Source organism: Papio anubis, chromosome 5 (assembly GCF_008728515.1).
Source record: "Papio anubis isolate 15944 chromosome 5, Panubis1.0, whole genome shotgun sequence".
NCBI classification, from domain to species: domain Eukaryota; kingdom Metazoa; phylum Chordata; class Mammalia; order Primates; family Cercopithecidae; genus Papio; species Papio anubis.
This window is the reverse complement of record NC_044980.1, coordinates 123,354,056-123,372,603: the sequence shown is the minus strand read 5'-3', so window position 1 is coordinate 123,372,603 and position 18,548 is coordinate 123,354,056. Positions and strand designations below refer to the sequence as shown.

The 18,548-nt window shown below is 37.6% G+C and overlaps 1 pseudogene; it reads right to left on the bottom strand.

The window, feature by feature from the left end:
- Positions 1–13,188: 13,188 nt before the first annotated feature.
- Positions 13,189–14,067, bottom strand: LOC108586209 (annotated as a pseudogene).
- Positions 14,068–18,548: the final 4,481 nt, after the last annotated feature.

Genomic DNA, 18,548 nt, shown 5'->3' with positions numbered 1-18,548 from the left:
TCAAGATGGTAGCACCCTAGACTATAAGATTTGATGCCTGCCAGGTCTTACCTTGTGGGAATTTGGAAAATCAGAGACAGCTCTTACAGGCATATAAATATCTTTGCCCTGAACCAGACACAGGTTACAGTAGGGCATCACCTTGCCCCAGCTGGGATGATGTATGGTGGACTACCCAATTTCAGGGTTGGACAGTAAACATGGGATGGGTAACTCCTAGCTGGAGACCATTAAATAATAAACTACATCTGTCCAAGGGCTTCCCACCAAATAACTGCCAGAATTTGAATGCAGTCCTATACTCATCACCATTGACAATCCAGCTGTTCTAGACCACGAACCAAAAGTAGTGCCTTGGGTATATGGATTAGGGGCAAACATCACAAGGAAAGACACCCTAGGGTGATCTGTTCTTAAACTAATCAAGAACTCAGCCTCCCATTTGCCTGGGACTACTCCAACCCCAGACCCTAATAAACACTTTAGTTCACCAAATAAGGACCCTAAAAGGGTAGAAATAATTGAGATAAAGGATTTAAGGCAAACCTTAGAAACTGAGACAGCGTACAGGGATGTGAATGCCATTTGACATGGGTCAAATTTTCGGTACAAGCCCTCAACAAGAGTAACTGCTATGCATGTGCTATGGGACAACCTCAAGCGCAAGTGGTTCCATTTTCCCTAGGATGGGATACCAATCCTGAAGGAATGCATTGCATGTTGGCTCTATACCAGGACACTGGTGCATGGGGAAATGAGACTTGTAAGAGTCTCTCATTGCTCTTTCCTGTATTGCAAAGGTCAGATCCCATAGCAATCACCTCATTCTCTATAGGTAAGATGAACCACTCCTCTTGCCTCTCTAGGCAGGGGGCAGAGTTCATTAAGCCCATGGGAGAACTATTGACTTGTACCCACATCCTAAATATCATCGGTGAGTCAGGCAATGGCAATTACTCAGCCTCCATATACCCTGGTCTGATGTCTGGTGGTATTGTGGGAAGAGGAACCTCTGTAACCTGTTACCATCCAATTGAACTGGGATTTGTGCTTTAGTCTAGATGGCCATTCCCTTCACCCTGGCATTCCATAAAATACCTGAAAACACACATGGCCACCAAAACTGGGAGATTTGACAAATTCTTTTGATCTCAATTTATATGTTGACTTGATAGGAGTCCCTGTGGGGGTGCCTAATAAATTTAAGGCCCCAAACCAAATAGCTGCTGGGTTTGAGTCAGTAATCTTCTGGTGGTCAGCTATCAATAAAAATGTGGATTGGATTAACTACATCTATTGTAATCAACAGAGATTCATCAGTTATACTCAGGATGCCCTCAAGGGGGTGGCTAGCCAGTTAGATGCCACCAGTCGAATGGCCTGGGAAAACAGGCTTCGACTAGACATAATACTAGCAGAAAAAGGGGTCGTATATGTCATGCTGGGTGGGAAATGTGCTTTCATTCCCAAAAATATTGCCCTAGATGGGACCATCATGAATGCTTAACAAGGACTGACAACTGTAGCCAACAAACTGGCAGAAAATGCTGGAATTGATGATCCATTTACGGGTTGACTCGAAGGATGATTAGGAAAATAGAAAGGCATGGTAGCTTCAATCCTTACATGTCTTATAATTGTGGTAGAAGTCTTAACAGCAGTGGGGTGTTGTATTATTTCTGTGTGAGCAGACTAGCACAGAAATTAATTGAAATAGCTGTTAATAAACAAATGCCCATGTCTTACCAGAAAAATAGCCTGCTACTTTTAGAAACCAAAATAAACAACTTCTCAAGTGATTCGAGGAGCAAAAGGGTTTAGATGAAAATGAGACCATCAGAAATAGATACAAAAGAGGAGGGAATTTGTGAGAAAACATTTTAAATGGTCCGTTTTCAAGGCATGATAAATCTAAGTACTGGCAGCCAGTCTGCGAATGTGGCAAACCACATGGCTCATGCACCTAGAAGTTCACAATAAGTGAACAGTATGTAGAGGAGGGGTCAGCCCATAAAAGGGAAGAAAGTTTCATTATTAAGAAATCGAAATTTAAGCTGGGAAGGGGACCAGGGTATAACCTTGTAAGGGATAATGAAACTTAGGCAACGTCTGGGAAAATTGTAACTCCATAGTACTCAACCAGCAAGGAACTGGGGAAGGGACTCGTGTACTAGGAGATAAATTACCTGCTGTAACTGCCCCAGGTGTGCCTGCCTACCAGACACCCGATCTTGCAAGACTACCATTAAAAGTCTCGCTTCTCCTGTTCTTGTCTCTGAGTCAATTCTTTGTGTTTGGATTAGTGAATATATTTCTTACATCCTCTATGGTTCACTGTCCAAGGAGAAACGGGGAGTGATCATTATAAATCTGAATTAATTCCTGTTATTCTTCTCCTTAGACCCTCTCCTGCCTGGCCAGCAATCACTTTGCATGGCTCTTGGAATACAGTCTAAACTATTTAATATATTATTGAATACTGAAATAATTTTGTCCCTGAATATCTCCACCTCTAATCTCTCTCAACTCTTATCCTCTTGTCCTCACTTAATGTGTTGCAGCTATCCTCATCTTCTTTTTCCTATTTCTAAAATACATAAAGGTTCTAAACTTAGAAATGGTTTACTTGTTCCTCTATCTGGAATTCTCTAATTATGCCACTTGAAGCATGATTGGTTCCTTCTAGCATTTCAGGTCTCAGCTTTTCTAACTGACCAATCTAGTAGTCTTCACCCTCTCCTGACCACAGATTCAAATTTATTTTGTTCAGATCACTTATATATAGTCTGTACTGTTTATTGTTTATTTCTAATGTTTACCCCTCAACCCCTGAATGCATAAAAATGTAAGTAAAATGAGGTAAACATTTGGCTGTTTTTATTTACCAATATATTCTCAGTACCTAAAATATGTTTTGGTAAATGGTAAATAAATTAATATATGGAAATTATCTTTGAAACAATTGTTCCAAGTATAAGATTTTCATTGTTTAGCCACTTCTCTGTAACCCACTGTGAGCAAGGACATAAATGAAGGATAAAGACTTTAGAGCCAAAGGTAAATTAAAACCTGACCATATGAAATTACATTTGTTTAGATTTAACACAAGGAAAAGGGAAATGAAAATAATGACATTTTAGTTTATTTGGGAAGTCTTGAAACAGAAATGCAATTTCACTTCAAATGGTTTTTGTCCTACAACTTTGGTGTATATTTTGTCTAATTAGTTGTATTAATGGGAGACTACATTTTGGATGATGACTCTAGGTATTTGTAACTGAGAGGGATAAATTAAGTTTGGGCAGTAGTTCAGGCTGCTGAAGAAAAGCAACGTGGTGGCAGGGAGGCTAATATTTAACAAAGGAAGGCCATTTATTCAGGCAAATTAGGGAATCATGGAATTATAGGTTATTCTGTAGGTTTAAACAAATTAGAAATATAATTGATATATAATGATTAGGAGATATTTTCTACTCATTAAAAATTGAATATGATTTTATAAAAAATGTTGTTGCTCATAATGTTAGTTTGAAATTTTTAGGCAGGTCTTGAGAGGTTATGAATACTTAGAAAAAATCTATTTATTCCTGATTTGTTAGCTATTTTAATGGAGATATGGTAGTCTCCATTACAGTATCCATAGCCTCTGAGGAAAGAGAGCTGTTTATATTTAGCTGTAATTATTTTGCTGTCTCATCCACAGCAGCTGTTGAGCTAAGGAACATCGCATACCACTATTTGTTCTCTGATATCTCACCTAGAATATGAGTTGACAACAGGAAAAACTAATAAAAAGAATACAAAGCAATTGACAGATTTGAAGGGAATGATAAAGATATAATAACCATTTAACGTGAGAATTAAAGTCATCATATAAGACACACCAGCAGCTGTAAAAGAATAACAAAAACATGGTGTATACTACCAATGAAAGATTAGTCTAAACACTGTGGTGGATCATATGTCTGCTTTGTTATTTTTGCCATATGAAAAATTTCCCTGAAAACAACCTTACTTTTCTTACTTCTTATATAAGCACTTCGCATAATTAGTACTAGCTTGATTGTGTGATTGGTTCTTATCATTTTGTTTTGAAATTCTGCTTTTGTGTTCATTTTCTTTCACTTGACTTTTTTTTTTAACTGAGGTTTACTTTTATGTATATTAATTTTCTGCTTCTTCAATTGAGTGAAGTGTAGATCTTTTAGGCATGGTATATTCTACTAGACTACAGTATTCTGCTAGTGTGAACAACCTTCCTGGTTTGCTTCAGACTAAGCTGGACTTTAAGTGCTAAATTTTGTGATAATTTGTCACCTTAGCACTGAAAAAACAAAAAGAATATAGAAAGGTCTTTGAAAATCTGAGATCAAGAAGAAGAAATTAAGATGCCCTTAAATGTTTGTGCCCATGTAACTGTAGGTTCATGTGTCAGCCTGCTTCCAATGTAAGAATGCTGTCTGTTTTGGGACATGTTTATGTGAAAATGGAGAGGTTTGAAATGTTGCCAACCTGAAAGCAAAGAGCAATGTCAAGATGTTCTGCTAAAAGTGGAAACTCCCAGAACTGAAGGAATAACCTCTATGCTCTATTCAATATAAATTTGTTTCAAACTTTAAATTCGCAATTTTGAAATTGTTTCAGAGGCTTATTAAATTCAGCCACAGCCGTCTTTGAGGTCAATACTCCTCTATTTGTCACCTTTCCTATGGATTTTATTGCATTTATAATTTATTACAGAGTAAATCTCACATATTATCAGCTCTATGGGATAGAACATGTAGCATGAGAATGAGGGAGTGTAATATATCTTTGTATGATGCAGCTCTAACTTTCGTCTTAATCCTTTAACAGCTTTATTGAGATATAACTCACATATCATACAAGTCCTTCATTTAAAATGTACAGTTCATTGGTTTTTAGCATGTTCACAGAGCTGTGCCAATTTTACCACCACCACAGCCGATTTTAATACATTTTCATAGTCCAATACAGAAACTCCACAATCATTAGTAGTCATTCTCCATTTCTCTCCTTCCCTCTTCTCCTTTCCTCTTACTCCTGGCCCCAGGTAACCACTTGCCTAGTTTTTGTTTCTATATGTTTGCCTATTGTAGGCATTTTAAAAACTCCTCCTGTGATTGTATGTCCTTTGACCAACTTCTCCCCATCTTCTGTCTCCACTAACCACCCAGACTCCTGGTAACCACCACTCTGTCCTCTTCTTTTATGAGATCAGCTTTTTAAGATTCCGCGTGAGTGAAATTATGTGGCACTTGTCTTTGTGTGCGCGTGTGTGTGTGAGTGTGTGTGTGTTTTTTTTTCCTTTACATGGAGTTTCAGTGGTCGCTCAGCTTACTGCAACCTCTGCCTCCCGGGTTCAAGCAATTCCTCAGCCTCAGCCTCCCTAGTAGCTAGGATTACAGGCGTGTGCCACCACGCCCAGCTAATTTCTGTATTTTTAGTAGAGACGGGGTTTCACCATGTTGGCCAGGCTGGTTTCAAACTCCTGACCTCAAGTGATCTGCCCGCCTCAGCATCCCAAAGTGCTGGGATTACAGGTGTGAGCACCACACCTGGCCTTTTTTTTTTTTTGAAGTAATTTTCTCTCTAGATTTTCTCATGACACTTTTTTCCATTTTCCTTTGAACTTTCTAATGTGTCCTTCTAAAACGCCTTCTCAGGCCGCCGGCATGCCTCTTAAATATTAGGATTCCCAATACTGTATGCTTCTCCTTCTGTTCCCTTTTTTTAACCTTCCTTCCTGTCCCTTCCTTTCCTTCACTTCTATTATGCTACCCTTCATTATCCTTCTCTACTCTCCTTTGCCCTCTAAGAGTTGGTCTCATCTATATCCATGGTTTCAATTGTGACTCTCAAGTTTATATCAGCTACTCAGATCTCTCTTCTGAGATTAAGACTTATTATATACATTTGCTACTGCTCTGCACAAACAAGCCTTATGTGCTCCTCAATATCAACACATCAAAAAACAAACTCATCATTATTCAACTACCCTTCTCCTACCAGTTCTTCTAACTTATTTGCCAATTTAGATCATGGTACAGTCTTTTCTCAAAGCCTAGAAACTAGGGCTTATCCTTCCTCTCATATCTATCCAGTCAATAATTCCAATCAATTCCAAATTTTCTAAGCTATATGTGCCTTTCCATCTCCCTTGGTGCAGAGCATCATGTTTGCTCACCTTGATTACTGCAACAAGCAATAATTTTTCCTCCTGTGAATGAATAGCCTTATCCATTCTTCAAATAAATTCTATACACTTCAGCCAATTGGCTTCCTAAACTATGAATCTTATCATGTCATCCTCAAGCTAGAAATTCTTCAAGGCCAATGTCCAAATTTCTTGGTATGAATTAGACAGACTTTTATGATCTATCACCTACTTACCTCTCCAGTCTCATCCCTGAAAATGTATCACCACTCACCCTCACCCTCACCCTCCCTAACCCTTATCTGATTCAGCCAGAGTGAGCTGTTGAACAGACATTTGGTTGTACCATCTGTGTTCCAGGAGTACCCTCCCTGCCTGGTTAACACTTTTCATCCCCCCAGATTCAGTTCAGGCATCACATTCTTAAGAAAGTGTGTTAGTTGCTGCTACTGTGTAATCAAATAACTGTGTAAACCTCCTACATCAGCATTTACTCAGTTTATTATAATTTTTGTTTCTTCATTTATCTCTTTCAATAAACTGCAAACTTCCTTGCCTACTAGGGGCCATGTGTTATTTATCTTCCTGCTTTCAGCTTCTAGCACTGGAGATGGTACATAGTAGGTACTTGGCAAATGTTAAGTCAATATCTACAATGAGAGCTATAAGAGCAAAGACTCAACATGGCTTTCTAAACCTGGTTATTATAAACTTGAAGCATGTCTATGCAATAGTAAGGAACAAGGGGATAATTCTTTATCTTGCTTCTCTTTTCATGTTTGCAAGAATCGAGACAATATTCTACATTGTCTGTATGGTTGAGTTTCTTTTTTTCTCGCTCTCTTTCTTGAATTTTTTCAAAAATATGCTTTCTATTATATTTGAGTCTCACACATCTATTAGTTTATGACTTTTAGAGACTTCTCAGATAAGAATGATGGTAGAATAAAAATAAAATCCTGGTTTCTTAAGTCGAACTGACATGGGTTTGAATCCAAGTTCTGCAACTTGTTAGTCCACAATCCTGCATGCATAATGTGTTTTCTTTTATTTAAATTGATAAAATAGTCATAATGCAATTTTTCTTATAGGGTTACTATAAATATTGATAAATTATTATAACTATTGTAGCACTGACAGCAGTTCAGTGTCCCAGGAACACCAGCAGCTGTAATTCTATCACAAAATGGAATTCTGTTTTTAAATAGAATATGTGAGGGAGAATAACAAATGTGAAACTCCTAGAGTGCAGGTAAAATCATATTTTTACATTTGCATGTTTATTATAGCACTAAGCTGTAGGTATATCATATAAATAATCTGGAGTCTTCATTTTGATTTTTTTCATATCTATATATTTTTGAATTCAGCACATTTATTGAAGCTTATGTCAAATGTTTTACTAAGTATTATGGGAAGATGCAAAATAATTAAGACATTGCCCTATCATGAAAGAGCTTAAAAATCATTCCATAATCTAGAAAAACTAAAAGTAAAATCACTTGAAAATAAAAAGTCATGTTTATTGAGTATATTATTAAAACCAATTAGTAAATACTAGTAACTTTGAATATATAGCCAGAGTATCACTTTATATGAAATAGTAACCCATATTTCTGATAACTAAACATCAACTTAAACATGGAAGTATATATTACATTTACTTTCTTTATGACCTCATCCGATATCTTGCTTTTCATTGACATTTTTGTTGATTACTTCCAAATTCATATTTCCAGTCTAGACTTCTCCCCTGAACCCCAGACTCACATATCGAACTCTCTACTTAACATCTCTGCTTGGATGTCTAATACGTGACTAAAACTTAAAGTGCTCAACATTGAACACTGAATTTTCTAGCTTCAACATGGTCTTCCCCATATTAGGAAATAGAAACACCTCCATTTGACTGTTTTTTTCAGGCCAAAATTCTTAGTGCCGTCCTTTTATTTTTCTTTCTGTTACTTATTCCTAACACTGAATCCATCAGCAAATCTTGTTGGCCCTGCCCTTAGACTCTATCCAGAATTCAATCACGTTTCACCACCTTGACTCTTAGCCTAAACCAAGGCATTATAGCTATAATATGGCTTACCGAAAATGGCCTCTTCCTTGGTCTCTCAGTTCCTCTATAATCTATTTTCCATACCATAGTAGCCAGAGATACTTTTAAATCGTTAAGTCAGATGCTATGCACCCCTTTCTCAAAACAAGGTTCTATGTGATCTGAACCCACTACCTTTCTAACCCAGTGCCCCCTTATGTATTGTGTTCTAGCTATACTTGACTCCCTTGATGCTTCTTGAATTCACTAAGGACTCAGGGCCATTGTGCTTGCTCTTCTTTCTGCTTGCACCATTCTCCCTTGATATTTGCATGGCTTACTTCTTCATGTAGTTCAGGCCTTTGTTCAACTTTCACCATATCAGAGAGGCTCACCTTGTCTACCTTATATAAAGAGACACCCACCCTGGCAGTCTCTGTCCTCCTCGTTTCATAGCACTTGTCCTTACCTATCCTGTATATTGATGGAAAACGTTTTTCTGCCTCTTCTTACTAGAATATAAGCCACAAAGGGCAGTGAGTTTTCTCTCATGTTCATTGCTTTACCCACAGTGCCAAACCAGAACAATGCCTGATAGATGATAAGCATGTAATAAATACAGATTGAATAAATTATTAAATAATTCTTATTTAATTGCTATCAGTGGGAAACAAAAGCAAATAGCAAGTATGACTATTTCAGTACATTTTAACAGTATGTTAACTCTGATACCAATAAAACCATTTACCTATAATCAGTTAATCCTGTTGCTGCTGATTTCTGTATTTTTAATATCCAGTTGCTGAACTTATCCAGATCTATGGGTTTTATTTGTGACATCTCATGTTCTTGTCAATTAAAATGACATTTTTGGAAAATAATGTCTTCTATTTTAGTTTGCAGATATTCATATTGCCTTTGTACTATTCGTTTGAGTTTCTAAATAATAGCCTCTCAGCTTCAAAATTAGTCTTAAATTTACCTTCTAGTCATCTGTAAAGCATTAATCTGTCATCGTGCTTTTTAAAAGCAAAGTATTATTTTTCTTTACTTTGCTGAAGGCAGGATATGTTAAACCAGTTAATCAAATTTCCATATGCTTTTCTGAAAGTCTTCCTACATATTTGAATAGGCTACTGGGTCTTCTTATAAGGTTACCCTTTAAAAATTATTAGTTTCAAATCATGCCTTATTGGACTATGTGTGTGTGTGTGTGTGTGTGTGTGTGTATGTGTGTATTTTGGGTGTGTGTCAGAAAATGATGCAGAATCAAAGTAGGAATGTAGAAAGGATTGTTATAAGTTTTATTAATTTAATGTTTTAGATCTTGAGTGGTGAGATCCAGCTGATGCATTCATCCCCTACCCTATCTACCAGGAGATACATATCTTTCACACCTGAGGTTTGATGTTTACACTTATCTGTAGTACTATGACATTGAGTTATGAACATTTGTTTAGATTGACGGCATTCTAGAATGCTCTAAAAGAAAGGCATCAGAGTTGGTCAGTCAGTGGTTTTATTGTCTACTCCACATGTTTCTAGCTCTGTGATAACTGGCAAGTTATTTAACATCTTTTGAGCTACAATGTAAACACCTATAAAATGAGTGTAATAATAGATATTTCATAGAGTTACTGTGAAGCTCAAATAAAAATATGTTTTCTAAGTGTCTACTTAACAAGGAAGCTAATGAATTCTTGTTGGGTGAGAAATGAAATGAATGTTAACCATCACTGGCTATCAACATGGCACCATGAGGCAGCACCTACATCTTAAGGAGAGGCCCTGACAGCCATGCTTGAGATCATAGTCCTACCAGGAGTTCCAGATGTTCTGAAATGCATAATAGTTTTGACAACATGAGTCATCTAGGAGAGTGCTGGCATAGAAGGGCTTCAGGAGGCATGTTTGAGGATTCCTTACTAATAATGTTGCTGCTTTTTCCTTCAATTTTGTGGTAGTATAAAGAAATCCTCCAAATTTCCCTTTTAATAGTTCCTTGCAGTCCAAGGCTAGCCTCAATGATAAACAGACTTTTTCTTGTGAGTTACTGGGATTCCTTGCTAATATTGACCTATGACAGCATTCTTACTTGATTCACACTCCATGAGTATTACATTCTTAAACCCACGATTATGAAGATGGTCCACATTTCATATGACTTAGTAATTATTTGAATGTATGAACTAATTTCCAAGCTAAGGTAATATCCAAGTAAATATTTTGTAATAATTTGAGAATGCTTCAGTGCTAAGCATTTCAGTGGATGTCAATAAATTCCTGTATGAGTAGACTGCATGTCTATTTATTTGCAACTGTAGTTATGTATGAAAATATATATTGGTACAGGTATTACTCAAGCCCTCTCCCTTAGTCCACCATTAAACCACCAGCAAAATTACCTTTCCTAAATCTAAATCTTATTATTCATCTCCAGCCTAAAACCTCCATCAGTTCAGGATTACCATCAGGAAAACTTTCAAATGTACTATTATGACATAACAGATGTATTTTCCTATTCTTTGCAATATAAACTTTATTATCTCTGTATTATATTATCTATGTAGATTTAGTATTGATCTATTAATACATATAAAATCTTCACCAGTACCAGTAAGTAATATGTCCCTTTCTTTATTTCTATTAGTGCAAATGTTGTTAATTTTGCCTAGAAATTTTCTTTTCCTCCTCCCTCCCTCCCTCCCTCCCTTCTTTCCTTCCTTCCTTCCTTCCTTCCTTCCTTCCTTCCTTCCTTCCTTCCTTCCTTCCTTCCTTCCTCCCTTCCTTCCTTCCTTCTTTCCTTCCTTCCTTCCTTTCTCCTGAGACAGAGTTTCGCTCTTCTTGCCCAGGCTGGAGTGCAATGGCACAATCTTGGCTCACTGCAACCTCTGCCTCCTAGGTTCAAGTGATTCTCCTGCCTCAGCCTCCTGAGTACCTGGGATTACAGGCATGCACCACCACATTCAGCTAATTTTGTATTTTTATTTTTATTTTATTTTTTAGTAGAGATGGGTTTTCACCATGTTGGTCATGCTGGTCTCGAACTCCCAACCTCAGGTGATCTGCCCGTCTTGGCCTCCCAAAGTGCTGGGATTACAGGTGTGAGCCACTGTGCCTGTCTCTTAATCTTTCTTAAAGACAGAGCTCATGATGTACCTCCTCAATCCTGTTTCAGAAATAATCTCCTGTCCTCTGATGGCACCTAGTCATTTTCCTGTTAGAGTTCTTTGTATGCTGTATTACATTTTATGTTAAAGTGATGAAAGTAAAATATAGGAATGGAGGAAGGAAAAGGAGACAAGGGTAGAGTGATAGGCTGTGGTAGGGAAGAAAGAAAGGGAGGGAGGGGAAAGAAAGATAAAATGATGAAGAGAAGAAGATCCTCATATGAATCTTGGTGTCCAAAAAGATGATAGTCCTTTACTATTAATCTCAAAGTAGAGTACATGTACTTCCATGACTGCATTGATGAGCAAGGAGAATGGGAATCTACAGGATTGATTTGTTACTAATTCCTGGAATGTCAATTTTCCTTGAAGACTAAAGATATTTTATGGGTAATCATACTACTGCATATCATTCAGGAGACTGTTGGACATGAAGGAATCATTATGATATTCAAATTAGTTTTATGCTTACCCAGGTTTTTCAAGTTAAGCTCACCAATCATTTTTCAAATCTTGGCCTATATGTTTACTCTCTTTTGATAAGGATAATTGTCTTTAAATGATTGGATTGCAGACAATGGTTTATTTTATGTTAGTATTCAACATAAAACATATTCATATTTTTTTCTACTCATGGTATCAAAGTATAAATAAGCAACACATCAGTACAGAAAAATATATAGCTTGTAACTAATCCTTTAAAACCAGAATATCCAAATTCAATACAGATTTCTATTTTTACTTTAAAAAAATCAAAGTTACACATTGGGGCTTGAACTACTATGTTTCTTCTTCTTATACAGATGTGACATACATGATTTCTGGTAAATAATATTCTACCAAACATTGTATTAACCAAAGCAGACAGATGACCAGTAAAGCTGTTTACTATCTCCTACTCATGTTGAGCGAGGCTAGTGAAACACCATCTTGATAGGAAAGATTTTGACAGTAAGAAGAAATCACGGAGTCCCTACCTACCCCAGCAGAAAATCTAACAAACTGGTTTATATGGAAAACATTTTCTGCAATCATGCATAAACACACTGAATATGCTGTAATAACAGAATATCTTTTGGTCTACTTCCAGCATACAGTATACATTCATTGGTACTCAGTAAGATATAATTGAACACCAATATAGAAAGCATTTTTGTCTTCATAGCACTAACAACTAAAAAGCACACAGCATGGGATACCTTGATCTTTAAGTGGGTAATCATGGAAATTTCATGATCATATTTACTATGTTAGCCTGCATATTCATCTATATTTTTCAAAAATAATGGTTCAAAAAGACTTCCAGAAACAGTCCTGATACAGTTTCACTGTTTCTGTTGATGCCTACAGCCAAGACAAGCTGTGAACATGGGAGATTCGGAAATCTCAAGGCAGGCAGCAGGCTTGAGGAACACCCTAGATAAATACTACCAAATACTCAAAAGCCCCATTGAGGCTGAAGGACTGAAACTCTGACCTATGTAAAAAAGAGCTGTGAGTGCACAAAGAGATTCATGCAGAGCCTGCTGGGACAAGAAGGGTTCGTGATGGCAGATTATTCCACACTGTTGACATACCAACACATATACTGGCGGAAGGGTCCCCCTAGGTGGAATGCTTGACATGAGCTTGCTCTAGAGGAATCTGACTCAGAGCACCTGAAAGAGGTGTCTAGTTGGGGAGGGGAGGAATACTAGGGTCACTGAGCACTTGGGGAAGAGTACTAAGGTTATAAAATGCAGAAAAGTGTTTCAGGAGAAACAGGTCTAGGAGTGTGAGATCATTTTGGTTTTGACCCATCAATACTTAACGCGAATGAAGAGTTGCAGAATGGAGTCAGTCTATTTAAGATGTATTCTTCTGTCATAATTAGCTGAGCCTATTGGCCTATTGCACCAGTGACATCCAGAATGCTCCCATTCATTGCCTGGAGGCAGGAACTTAGTGCAGCAGATCGTTCTGGGATGGAAGATGATTTGCACGACAAAGTTACCATTAAACCACCGCTTAAGTCCAGTCCCTGGTCTGCTTTCTCTGCTTTGTAGTCCAGAAATATTTCTTTAAAAGCCAGAAAAATCTGTAAATGTGAGCGGCGTGTTGAATATGTCACCAGCCACTTCATCCTTATGGTGTTGTAATGTTGCTGTGAAAACCACCACGTTAAATCCAGGAATCCTCTCCAGCAGCTGTTCTACATACTTTCCTACCAAAGAAATATATTCATTAAAAATAGGCATGAGGTTGAGTTTATTTTCTTCTATGTCTGCAAACTCTTAGTAGTACTTGTCCATAAAATTTCTCTAATAACTAGAACTTGTCATCTTTGATAATATCCCCTAAATATCCAATCACAGCATCAAATTCTGCATTAGAGGTGAAGTACAGCGCAAAGCTCTCTTCATCTAATGAGGCCACTGTTGCTGCCCTACCCACCAGGTGGGCCAGGGGCTGTTGGGCACCTATCCTGCCCTGGCTCAGGCCTGGGCCCAGGCTCTGCTCTGTTCTCCAAAGCCTCAACCTGGCTGGCTGGTCACCGAGGCCACTGTCCACTCACAACCCACCTAGGTCAGCACTTGCGGGAGAGGCGCAACCTTGGGCTCCCCAGCTGCCACCACACATAGGTCGGCGTGCACAGCAGCCACTGCCACTGTGGGTCCAAACAGCCCATATTCATACATTTTGAAGGAATAAAATACCATAAAAAGAGTAATTAAAGGATATGATGTATCAGAAGAGAAAAAGAGCTGCTCTCAGATAATTAATTGGAGAATTGCTGATGAATTGTATTTGAATTCAATCTTGGAGGATGAGTAGAAGTAGATACACAGAGGTAAGAAGTGTTTGTCAGCTTAGGTCTTCTGAGAAGCAGACACCAACATGGGACTATGTGTACTAGACATTTATGAGGGGAGACACGAAGAATAAAGGGTGAAGGTGTAAGAATAGATAAAACCTCAGAGCATGATGCATGTCTGTTCTTTTTGAAAGGAGAGAGGAAAGAATTAGACAGGAAGAGTTCTAGGCTATAGCATTGTTCTCAGAAAGTCTCAGGCAGGATGATGGGGATTCCATGAATCAAAGTTGCCTATTTGAGACATATTGCACAGGGCAGAAATGGGCTAGCACTCATAATTCTGCTATGCTGAGTCACTGGTTAACAGTAACCCAGGGAAAGTTTGGCCTCAGCATTCACAGGACTGGCTGCTGCAGGCTTTCAGTTAACTCTGCTCCCTATAGCAGGTTTTCTTAAAGAGTTCTGAAGGGCACATGTCCATGGCTGCCCTATGGAGTAAAGATGATCAGGCACACAGAGAGAAACTGCAAGATGTCTATGACAAATAGCAACCTCAGATTGTGTGGAATATGACGTACAGGAAAGATAGTGGTGAAGGAAATTACAAAGGTAGTCTGAGACCAAAACTTTGAACAGTCTTGACGAATCAAATGGGTAGTTTAGACTGAACAATCTTTCATAATAATGACTCATTACAAGTTTAATTTTTGAACGGAAGGGTGGTGCTGTTATATTGTCTAGTTTTTTTTTTTTTTGGAGACTGAGTCTCACTCTGTTGGCCAAGCTGCAGTGCAGGTCTTGGCTCACTGCAAGCTCCGCCTCCTGGGTTCACGCCATTCTCCTGCCTCAGCCTCTGGAGTAGCTGGGACTACAGGCGCCCACCACCACGCCTAGCTAATTTTGTTTTTGTGTTTTTAGCAGGGACGGGGTTTTACCATGTTAGCCAGGATGGTCTCGATCTCCTGACCTCGTGATCTCCCTGCCTCGGCCTCCCAAAGTGCTGGGATTACAGGCGTGAGCTATCTTGCCCAGCCTAGTAGATGAATATTGAAGAAATTTAAAACATTGATTTTAGGTAGGAGGGATGCTACAGTTCTAGGTTTATATTTAGAGCTGAGGGCCTGGAGAGGAAATTTAAATTACCCACTACAAAGTGAGAGTTAAAGTTGTGAAACTGAAGGGCATTGCTTAGAGTGAGCTCAGAGAGGAGAACATGACCAAGAAAATATCCTTGGCAAACATGAGTTTAAAATTGAGAAGTCACATTATGTGTTGAGAGTCTTATTTCCTATCCTATTTTAAAAAGAGTATATGAATTATTATTATTATTATTATTTTTATTTTTGAAATTTATTTTTAATTTATATAGATTGATAATAATTATATATTTGTGGGGTACATATGACATTTTCATAAAAGCATACAATGTGTAATGATCAAAGCTATGTAACTGGGATATTCAGCACCTCAAACATTTATCATTTTCTTGTGCTGGGAATATTCCAAGTCTTCTAGCTATTTTGAAATATACAATAAATTATTGTCAAGTATAGTCATCTCATTTTTCTACTGAACACTTTTAAACCAGCACCTTTAGGCCAAAGCTGATCCCCACAGTTTTTAATTTTTTTAGCCAAAACAATAGTCTTTTAACAGAATTAGTTCCCAACACTTGAAAGTGTAATTTTTGACTTCTCTTGAAACATACAAAGATGAATTATTTTTTAAATGACAAAACATTTTTCCTCTCTAATATGAGGTTAAATTTTCATTTAGAATTTTTCCTAAAGTGAGACATAAGGAAAATATTTTTGCACATTTAAAATAATTAATGACAATTGTGAAAATACATTTATTTATATTTTATTCTATTTCATTCCTTCTCTTGAAGATAAATGAATCCAAATGAACAGGTAATTCAGTGCAACTTTATAACTGCATTGAAAGCATAATGGTGAATGTGGTACTTTTAATACAGTAAATCACTATCAATTAATGCCACTCAAGTGCACATCAGGTATATAGACTATATTTTAAATGTTGAGAAAATGGAAATGACTTACTGTTTGGTGCCGATTTTCCTGAGCACTCACCCATGCCACACACATTCACACACAGTACATAGAGCTTCCCCCACTTCATCTTTATTCCTTTATGCTTGTTCTTCCTCTTCCTTTTACTTTTCTTTATGCTTCCCTTTGCTCATTTCTCCTATTCCCATCCTGATCTTTCAGTCTCTGAGTAATTTAGACCCACATAACTATGTTTTTCTTCATCAAGAAAGCCTTAATTGAGACAAATTTTTGGGGGAAAATTCATTCAGTTTAGAAGCCTTATTCTTACCTAATAAGTATAATTTTTTTTTGTGCCAATCTTGGCTGAAATTATAAAACATGGCAGTTAAAGCAAACACTGCAGAGACATGAGACTTACAGTGAGGTCAGTGAGCTTGAGGAAAGCTGATGACGAGGGGTGATTGGCCAAACTCCAGATCAAACAGTTGGAAACTAAGGTAAATAATCTTCATCTGGTTTTGGAATGCAGTTATCACCAGCTGAAAGGAGTATTGAGGCACCATGTGAAGCTGAAGCAGCCTTGTTTGTTGCTATAGGGTTGAGCCACTTAGAAAAATCTATCTTACTTCCTAGAAAATCCAATCTAGCACTTTCACCTGCAGAGAGGAAGAGTTTGAGGAGTAGCTGAGGAGACTTTCTTGTCTGAAGAACAGGAACCTAATGCATAATTCCCTGGTTCACTTGAGATGAGCAGTAAAAACCCATTCAATATGCAGAGACTGTTGGCCACAGCAAGAGAATGTGATTGCATTAATATTAGAAGCATTTCTATGCTTTGAGATGATTGCTGAAATTGTTTCAAAAGTCCTTATGCTTAAACCAAAATGCTCTTTTTGCTTTCTCCTCTTAGTTCAGCTCAGCTGTACAGTTAAAAATGTCAAGCTCCAAGCATTGGGCATAGAATAAATAGGACATTGTAGATCCGAGAACAGCCTCAGGTTCTTGTTGCCACACATTCATTCAACTGCCACATAATCCATATTATATGACCTTTCCATTACAGGTGAGTCACAAGTTTACTGCTGAGGTCAGGGCTGAAGGCAATCATATTCCTTAATTTTTCCTCCCTTTAGGAATTTCACTATTCTGAATGATAAAAAACTATGTATTTTTCTCCACTTGAGCATTTCTTTTGAAGATCAAGATCTATAAATCAACATGACTCAAAATGTTGTAAGTATTAACAAGCCAAACACAATAGCCTTTTGAAAATTTGATTATGCAAGGCACCTTGCTAAAGAAAAACTAGAAGTAAAATGCATTAAAGATTACTGAGATTGTTCAGTTTGCAAATGTTTTAAAAATTACTTTAGCCAGAAAAAAAACAAAATAGACTAATGAAAAATTAATATTAGTGGATTTAATTGCCCAGAGGTTCCTTCTTATGCAAGCAGAATAAATTGAAATAATTGAATGGTAAAGAAGGAAATCAATGGAAATCTTATTGAAAACCCATTTGGAAATAAAAACTTCATGGGAACATGGGAAATGAAAACAGTATGATGCTCCAAATTTACTTAATTTTAAAATTCTGTAATAATTGTAATCTGAATTCAGGCTGTTTTGCTATTCATTCAAGTTGTTCTTTTTTCTTCCACACAGATGGAAGGAAGCAGTTGGATCATCCTTGATCTTTTGTTTTCCTTCCTACTCCACCTTTACTCCATCAGCAAGTCCTGTTTTCTCTACCTTAAAATAGATTCTGAATCTCCACTTCTCCCCACCTCCATTACTAGTGCGCTTGTGCAAACAGCGTCATCTCTAGCCTGGATGTCTGCAGTGGCCTGCTGATTGTTCTGCCCTCTCCCACTGCCTGCTATAGTTTTGTCTTTACACAGTAGCCGTATTCAAAACAAATCAAATCATAGTCCTGATTGCAACTCTTCAGTGATACACATAGGATGAAACTCATATCTATATCATATCTCACAAGTTGCCACCCATCTGGTCCCTGCCTATCTCTATGACCTCGACATCTACCACTGTTCCCCTCCCTCACTTTTCTGCCATTGCACTGCTCTCTGAACTGCTCTGGACATGTTAAATTAGTCCCCACCTCAGAGCATTCATTTATGCTTGCTCTTCTGCTCAGACATTTATATGTGTTACTACTCATAATTTGAGTTTTTACTTCAATGTCATTTTCCCAGAGTCCTCCCTCCTGGATTCACTATCCCTTTGTCCTGCTTTCTTTCCTTTCTAGTGCTTATCACTATCTTATACTATATTGCCTCTCTACTTCTTTTCTATCTGCCTCTCCCACTAGAATGCAAACTCCATTATAACAGGG